Source organism: Dermacentor variabilis, chromosome 10 (assembly GCF_050947875.1).
Source record: "Dermacentor variabilis isolate Ectoservices chromosome 10, ASM5094787v1, whole genome shotgun sequence".
Lineage (NCBI taxonomy): Eukaryota > Metazoa > Arthropoda > Arachnida > Ixodida > Ixodidae > Dermacentor > Dermacentor variabilis.
The window spans coordinates 115,280,727-115,289,897 of NC_134577.1; positions in this window are offsets into that span (position 1 = coordinate 115,280,727).

A 9,171-nucleotide genomic window follows, 5' to 3' on the forward strand; every position below is an offset into this window, starting at 1 on the left:
CGGTAACAGCGAGCGTTAGACCAGGAGCAACACGCGTCATTATGTTTTGTACTACCGCACCTTGCGCATTCTTGACGTGTGGCAGCCCTCCTCTCATCCACTAGAGTTTCTGTCCGATACGCCTGTACTTTTAACACGGGTGTCGTTGCCGGTCCGATCATCTCTTTTACATCACTATCCGCAGCCTCAGCTGCAAGGGCCATCGCTTCAGCGTCTTGTAGCGTTAATTCTCGCTGTGCCAGTAGCTGCTTCTGCAGGGCACCTGACCGTATTCCACAAACAATGCGATCTCGAAGCATGCGATCCAAAGCACTGCCAAAATTGCAATTGTCAGCTATTCGGCGAATGTCTACCAGGAATTCATTAACAGGCTCGCCCTCCGCTTGACAACGACTGAAGAACTTGTAGCTTTCGGTGATTTCGTGTCTTTTGGGACTGTAGTGCTCACTCAAAACTTCGACGACTTCTTCATACGTCAATGCATTTGGCTTGCGTGGAGCCACCTTCCCTGCCAGCACTTGGATCGTATGCGTATTTAACGCAGCAACAAGCAATGCTCTTTTCTTAGTTGAGTCTTCAATCGCATTCGCTTCGAAGTATGCTTCTACTTTAATAAGGTACGGCTTCCACTTATCTTTGCCTTCTTCGAAGTCGGGAAGTTGGTGAGCCATGATGACCTTGGTTTCTCGGTTCTGCGTGGGTTCCGGTTCAGCGTCGACTTTCACTGCATGGGCGATGTCCATCTTCGTCGCCACTGTAGCATAGCCATGGCGTGCTCGCAATAACGCCAGACCAGTGAAGCCTCAGCGTAGTCAGTAGAACAAAATGAACGTTTATTCAAAGGTGTAGAGCGTATTTATAAGTAGCCGAGTGGCAGGAAGATAGAAGGGAGCACGTGTTAGTAGAGATAGTCCGAACGCGAAGGATCGCCAGATGAGGCGATAAAAGGTGCGCGCACTTCGAAAATGCGTTAAGTTGCAACATATATATATATATATATATATATATATATATATATATATATATATATATATATATATATATATATATATATATATATATATATTGCTACGGGATAGTATTTCCAATGACGAACAGCCCAGCAGTAAGAAGACGACGACGACGCTTAGAAGCTAGCGCGGGCTGTTCCCTCTTGGCCAAGCGCAGCGTATTTTCTTGTAAATATACTTGTACATAGCTTTCCGTCTGCGTCTTCCTACGTAACATATGTGGTGGAGGTGGACGTTCCCTGTACCTCGTCACGGAGCTCCGCAGTGGACGGTACGTCGAGCCTTCCTTCATGGCTCCCGGCTGCCACCTCGACGACCTACATCTCTCTCCCCGCTCCCCGGGATCCTGGCGTATTCTCGGGTAAAGATGGGGAAGACGTCGATGACTGGATCAGCCTGTATGAACACGTCAGCCGCAATAACCGGTGGGACCCTACTATTATGCTCGCCAACGTAGTCTTTTACCTCAATGGCACACCTAGAGTTTGGTACCGCACTCACGAAGATGAGCTCACCAGTTGGGATTCACTTAAGACACAGCTTCGAGACTTGTTCGGCAACCCCTACGGTCACCAACTTGCCGCGCAGAAGGCGCTTTCCGGCCGTGTGCAGACGTCAACAGAGCCCTATGTCACGTACATTCAGGACGTCTTGGCTCTGTGCCGAAAAGTTGACACCCACATGACTGAGTCCGACAAGGTTGCCCACACCCTCAAAGGCATTGCCGATGACGCCTTCAATTTGCTCGTTTGCAACAACGTAGCAACGGTGGATGCTGTTATAAAAGAGTGCCGCCGCCTGTAATTCACTAAAAGCCGACGTATTGTCCAGCATTTTGCCCGTCTGCCCAACACCCCAGCGACATCTTCCTGTGCCGACACTCCTCGTCCCAACAACACTGCCGATGTTACAAGGACCGTCCGGCATGAGATCGAGGCCGCCTATCCGGCTGCCTTCGACTCCAGTCCCACCAACACATCGGCAGTCAGGGTCTCACTGATCCAGGCAGTTGTCCGCCAAGAGTTGGAAAACATAGGTCTTCACACCATCTGCTTGGCCCATTGTCCTGATAACCGCCCGGCTTCTTCGATTCTGCCCCGTCCCGCATCTCCTTACCCACCACGTTTCCGTAACCCATCTGAATGGCGCACTGCTGCCGACAAGCCCATTTGTTTCCACTGCCATCGAATCGGGCACATTTCTCGGTACTGTCGCAGTCGCTGGAGTTCCCCGACCCGACCTACTTATACTGCCTACTCTCGTCCCCCAGGTGGCCCTTCTCGTCCCTATGCCGCACGCTCCGATAACGCCGTCGCTGATTCTCCTGCACCGAACCGCTCCTATTCTCGATCGCCTTCGCCCCAACGACGACAATCTCGCTCTCCCCAGCCCCGTCGCTCCTATTCGCCGACTCCCTTCGGACGCCGCTCCCAGCTGGAGAACTAGACGATGCAGTGCCTCGAGGTGACGCTGCATTGCTCCCTACGACGCCAAATCCTCTACTGACGTTGCCCACTCATCTGAACCTTCTTGACGTGCAAGTCGACGGCGTTTCTGTGTCTGCACTCATAGACACTGGGGCGCATTTGTCCGCAATGAGCGCTGACCTTCGTAACCGGCTCAAGAAAATTATCACGCCCGCCACGACGCCTCTTGTCCGTGTCGCCGATGGTGGAACAGCCCCCGTAATTGGTATGTGTACCGCCCGCGTCTCCTTCGCCGATCGCTCAACAATCGTGCTATTCACAGTCATCGCTCACTGACCCCACGACATCATCCTCGGCTTAGACTTCCTCTCCGCACATTCTGCTCTCATCGATTGCTCCGCCAGTACTTTCCGCCTCGACCTGCCTGTTCTGGATCCCGCTGAACAACACCCTACTCGCCTCAGTTCCGTCGACTTCGTTCGCTTGCCACCTTCGGCACTTACTTACGTTGACCTAGTGTCATCCCCACCAGTCGCCGACGGTCACTACATCGTGGCTCCTATGCAAGACGTCCTCCTTACACACGGGATCACAGTACCTCGCACAGTTTTATCTATTACGGCGAATTGCGTCTGCCTGCCAGTGGTCAATTTTGGCTTGACGACACAAGTGCTGCCACGCGGGATGTCTCTGGCCCAACTTTATTCATTCGAGGATCACTCTGTAACATCGATTTCAGTAGACTACAATTCAGCCGATCCTCCTCTACCGTCGCAGTCGGCAACTTGTACGATCGCCAACTTACAAAAAATTATTGCACCCGGCATGCCTTCCGAGCACGCTCGTGCGCCCTACCACGTTCTGGTTTCCTACCAAGATATTTTTTACATTAACGATCGTTCTTTGGCCCAAACAACAGCTGTCAAACATCGCATTAATACCGGCGATGCCCCTCCTATTCATCGCCGCCCGTATCGAGTATCACCGGCTGAACGTCAAGTTATTCACGCCGAAGTTCGCAAAATGCTTGCCAAGAACATTATTGAACCGTCATGTAGTCCATGGGCGTCACCTGTTGTGCTGGTAAAAAAGAAGGATGGCTCATGGCGCTTTTGCGTGGATTATCGGCACCTTAACAGGGTTACCAAAAAGGACGTGAATCCCCTACCTCGGATTGATGACGACCTTGACTGCCTTCAATGTGCTCGCTTTTTCTCCTCTACTGACCTTCGCTCCGGCTATTGGCAGATTGCCGTGGACGATCTCGACCGCGAGAAGACTGCCTTTGTAACACCCGACGGTCTTTATCAATTCAAAGTGGTCTAGTTGGTCTATGTAACGCTCCTGCCACTTTTGAACGCATGATGGACTCCCTTCTTCACGGTTTCAAATGGTCCACATGCCTGTGCTACTTGGATGACGTTATAGTATCCTCCCCAACATTCGCTACGCACCTCGAGCGCCTCTCAGCAGTCCTGGACGTTTTTCGGCGAGCCGGTCTGCAACTCAACGCATCGAAGTGCCAATTCGGCCGTCGCCAGATTACCGTCCTTGGACATCTCGTTGACGCGAACGGAGTGCAACCGGACCCAGGCAAGATTCATGCTGTTACGCACTTCCCTGTTCCAAACTGTGTCAAGGATGTGCGCATCTTCATCGGCCTTTGCTCGTACTTCCGCCGTTTCGTGAAAAATTTCGCGGCCATAGCACGACCACTAACCGAGCTTTTGATAATGACGCCCCTTTCCACTGGGGCGATAACGAGGCCTCTGCAGTCTCGCTTCTAATCGACCTTCTCACAACGCCTCCCGTTCTGGCCCATTTCGATGCTTCTGCGCCTACCGAAGTCCGTACTGATGCCAGCGGTGAAGGAATTGGCGCAGTACTGGCACAACGCCAGCGTGGCCGCGACCGTGTTATCGCTTACGCCAGCAAGGCTCCTCTCGCCCGCGGAGCGCAACTATTCCATCACTGAGCGTGAGTGTCTGGCCCTTGTTTGGGTGGTTGCGAAGTTCCGCCCATACTTATATGGCCGACCCTTTTCCGCTGTCACAGATCATCACGCGCTTTGCTGGTTATACTCATTGAAAGACCCTACAGGAAGACTTGGTCGCTGGGCCTTACGCCTCCAAGAATATTCGTTCTCTGTCGCCTGCAAATCTGGCCGGCTACACAAGGACGCTGACTGCCTGTCTCGCTACCCGGTAGACGAGCCTGACGACGCCGACAGTAGTACCGCCGACGGCATTTTCTCTGTGTCTGCCTTCGCTAACATCGCCGATGAGCAGTACCGAGACCCATCGCTGCGAGTACTCATCGAGCGTCTGCGCTATACCCCTACCGACGCATCTGTTCGCCGATATGTCCTCCAGGGCGGTATTCTGTACCGAAGGAACTTCCTCCCTGATGGCCCTGATCTTCTTCTTGTCGTGCCAAAACATCTACGACAGACTGTGCTCTTTTAGATGCATGACGCACCCACTGCAGGACATCTTGGGGTAACCCGCACGTACGACCGCGTCCGCCGCCGCTACTATTGGCCTGGTCTCGCTCGCTCCGTCCGACGCTATGTTGCTGCCTGTGATTCCTGCCAGCGTCGGAAAACACCTCAGGTGCTACCTTGCGGTCATCTGCAGCCGATCACCATCCCTGTGGAACCGTTTTCGTGTTGGATTAGACCTCCTCGGTCCCTTTCCCACGTCATCCTCTGGGAACAAATGGGTAGCCGTCGCAACTGATTACGCCACCCGATATGCTATCACGCGGGCTCTTCCTACCAGTTGCGCCACTGACGTCGCGGACTTTCTCTTGCGTGACATTGTCTTAGTGCATGGCGCCCCGCGACAGCTGCTTAGTGACCGTGGTCGTAACTTTCTCTCGAAAGTTATCGCCGACATTGTGCGTTCCTGCTCTATTCAACACAAGCTGACTACCTCATACCATCCTCAAACCAATGGCCTGACAGAGCGGTTAAACCGTACTCTTACCGACATGCTGTCCAAGTACGTTTCGAAGGACTACCACGACTGGGACGTTGCCCTTCCTTACGTCAAATTTGCTTATAATTCTTCCCGGCACGACACCACCGGATTTTCTCCATTTTATCTACTCTACGGTCGCGACCCGACCTTGCCCCTTGACACGGTACTTCCTCCTGCTGCGATCTCAACAACCGAGTATGCACGCGACGCCATCGCCCTCGCCGACCATGCACGCCAGCTTGCCCGTGCTCGACTGACGGACTCGCAAAACACGCAGCAGCGTCAGTACAACGCCCGCCACCGTGATGTACAGTTTTCGCCTGGTGCACTCGTGCTCCTGTGGTCGCCCTCTCGTCACGTCGAACTTTCAGGAAAGCTCCTTTCGCGATACACAGGGCCCTACCGCGTGCTGCGCCAGGTGACGCCTGTGACGTACGAAATCGCTCCTGTGAGCTCAACCTCGTCATCTACTCTGGCATCTAGTGATGTCGTGCACGTCAGTAGGCTCAAGACCTACTACACTGCTTCAGACTCCGACCTTTAGTCGCTCCGGGACGGCGCTTTTGCCGCCGGGGGTAGTGCTACGGATAGTATTTCCAATGACGAAGACCCGAGCAGTAAGAAGACGACGACGACGATTAGAAGCTAGCGCGGGCTGTTGCCTCTTGGCCAAGCGCAGCGTATTTTCTTGTAAATATACTTGTATATAGCTTTTCGTCTGCGTCTTCCTACGTAACAATATATATATATATATATATATATACATATATATATATATATATTTTGTACCGTGAGATAAGGAGCAGTGGCGCTTGGCTAGGAGAGAGAGAACGACGACGAGAGAGAAAAAAACCTTGTTTTGGTACTCGAACGGCTGTACTACCTCTCGCTGCTCTACCGTTCTAGTCGCGAACACTTACTGCGCAAAGTGCTTCGCGACATTTGGTGGAAGGTTCTGGACCTTTTGCAAACCTGGAACTCCGAAGCCGGACGACCCCTGTCACATCTCCCATGCCTGAGGGGACTAGTCCTACCGATCCACCCCAGGCACCACCTCCGGTCCTCTGTCCTGGTGCGCCATGCCAACGGAATCCTCCCATCTTCAATGGCACTGACGATCATGACATAGATGACTGGCTGTCATCGTACAACCGAGTGAATGCCCACAACAAATGGACTGAAGCTTACAAGCTTGGTTACGTACCATTGTACCTTTCCGGGGTCGCCCATCTTTGGTTCCGAAACCATGAGGCTGACTTTTCCACCTGGGCAGCATTCCGAGCGACACTTCAAGAAGTCTTCGGTCGGCCTGCTGTGTGCAAACTTCGGGCTGAACAACAGCTTCGCTGTCGTGCCCGACGAAAGGGCGAAACCTCTACCAGCTACATTGAAAATATAGTTGACATTTGCCGGCGTATCAACCCAGATATGACCGAAGATGACAAGGTCAAGAGCCTCTAGAAATGCATAGCAGATGACGCCTTCCAAATGCGCTTGGCAAAGAATCCTCAGATGGTCAACGACCTCATAACTCTTTGCCAGAGCTATGAGGAGCTACGCAAACAACGTCTTTCTGCGCGCCGAGCTCTCGCTCCAGACGTCACGCTTCCAGCTCTGAGTGGTGGTGTCAGTGCTACTCCTTAGAGTTCAGCAATCTACGACCAAATCAAGCAGTTCGTACAAGAAGTGGCACGCCAACTCTCTCTTCTGCCAGTCAGTCCAGCCTCAGAGTCGCCCTTGTCTCCCGATCTCCGTCAGGTGATAGAAAAACAAGTCGCTAACGCCGTACCACTTGCTCATCAACCGCCTCCGACGCCTGTTCCACATACGTACGCTGCCGTTGTGGCGAATACAAGACCTCCGTCTGCAGCTGTTCAATCCAGACTTCCCAGCGCATTTCCCTCACCTCCGCAAGCAGCTGCAACATGTACGCCTACAAGCAGCTACTGGCCGCCACAGCAGCACGTACGTCAATCTCGCCAATATTTCCATCAGTTTCCGCCCGCTGTTCTCAATCCATGGCGCACCCATGACAACCGGACTATCTGTTATTCGTGCGGCCTACCTTGGCACGTAGCACGGCTTTTCCGCCAACGCGGATGGTATCCTTTGGATTTTCCGAGGGCACAAAGCAACTGTTTCGACTTTCCGTCCCGTTCCGCTACTGCCGCTCAGACCTTCGATGTCTCACCGCCTGCTTCCCGAACCTTCAATACCCTTCGGTCTCCGACTCCCCGTCGGCGTTCTCTGTCGCCGCTTATCCGTCGCCCTGAAGCTATCCGAGAGGAAAACTAAGGACCGCAGTTGCGGAGGCAAGAACTGCGATCTCAACGAACTCATCAAGACCTCATTTACTTCCTGAGAACGTCCTTGAAGTTTATGCAGAAGACATTCCCGTTCTTGCGCTTGTGGACACGGGAGCAACAATATCAAGGATTTCGGACCAGCTTTGTCCTAACCTTAGGAAAGTCGCGACGCCATATTCTGCCATTTCATTACGTACAGCCAGCGCTGCGCCGATTGAACCCTTAGAGAAGTGTACCGTGCGTGTTGTCATAAGCGGCGCTTTATACCATGTTGAGTTCGTTAACCTCGATGATGTCGGAGAGGAAGACGCGGCCTCTGCCACTAGTAATTCCCTGGGAGCTCCGTGGTGAAGGATGATGTGGCGCAGGATAAACCAGGCGACGTAACGTGCAGAAGCCCTGGACAAAAGGGAAATTTCCACATAGCGCGTAAGATGGTCGATGGCCACGATTACCCAGCGATTGCCGTCTGATGTGGTTGGCAGAGGTCCATAAATGTCGATGCCTACTCGATCAAAAGCACGTGCTGGGTAAGGCAAATGCTGTAATGGGGCGGTTGAACGATGAGGGGGATCTTTGCAGCGTTGGCAAACGAGACAGGAGCGGACATAATGACGGATGAATCGATAGATCCCCCGCCAGTAGTAACGAAGGCGTAGACGCGCGAATGTCTTCAGTACACCTGCATGCGTGCACTGGGGGTCGTCGGGGAAAGCTGCACAAATATCCGAACGCAGATGCCGAGGGATGACAAGCAACCATTTGAGGCCGTCCGGGCGGTAGTTACGACGGTACAAGAGCCCGTCGCGATTGGAGAAGTGATGCGCTTGGCAACGTAATGCGCGATTGGGGTGGACAAGAAACTCAGCATGGACACAATCCATGGGTCTTTCTTCTGCTCCAGAAGAATGTCGGTGGCAGCAAGGGAAGACTCGGACAATGAGGCCTTCTAGGAGTTAACCTCATCTGTTAGTGGCGAACGAGACAAGGCATCCGCATCCGAGTGTCTTCGGCCAGAACGGTACAGCAGTTGAATGTCGTACTCCTGCAGTCGACTTGGTAGCGGCGACGACGTACCTACTGTAACGCTGAGCGCTTGTCTGCATTTTTGCTGCAGATTCCCTGCTCCAGATGCTGCAAGTTGTGCTGACGCCAGTGCTTCTACAAACGTGCACGTGGCGTGACGGGTGCGGCGAGTATTCCCTGGTACCTGCAGGCACGACTGTCTGCTGAGTCAATCAACTGCAGCATCAGCAACGACGTCACAGCATCGAAAGATACAAAAACGAATGCTCCGCGGCAGTTCACTTGTCAGCGGCGACGACGTACCTACTGCAACGCTGAGCGCTTGTCTGCATTTTTTGTGCAGGTTTGTGTTTTCAGCTCATTACTACTATTGCATACAATTTCACCGTCGCTGCTGCCAGGCATTGTTTTCTTTGCATCG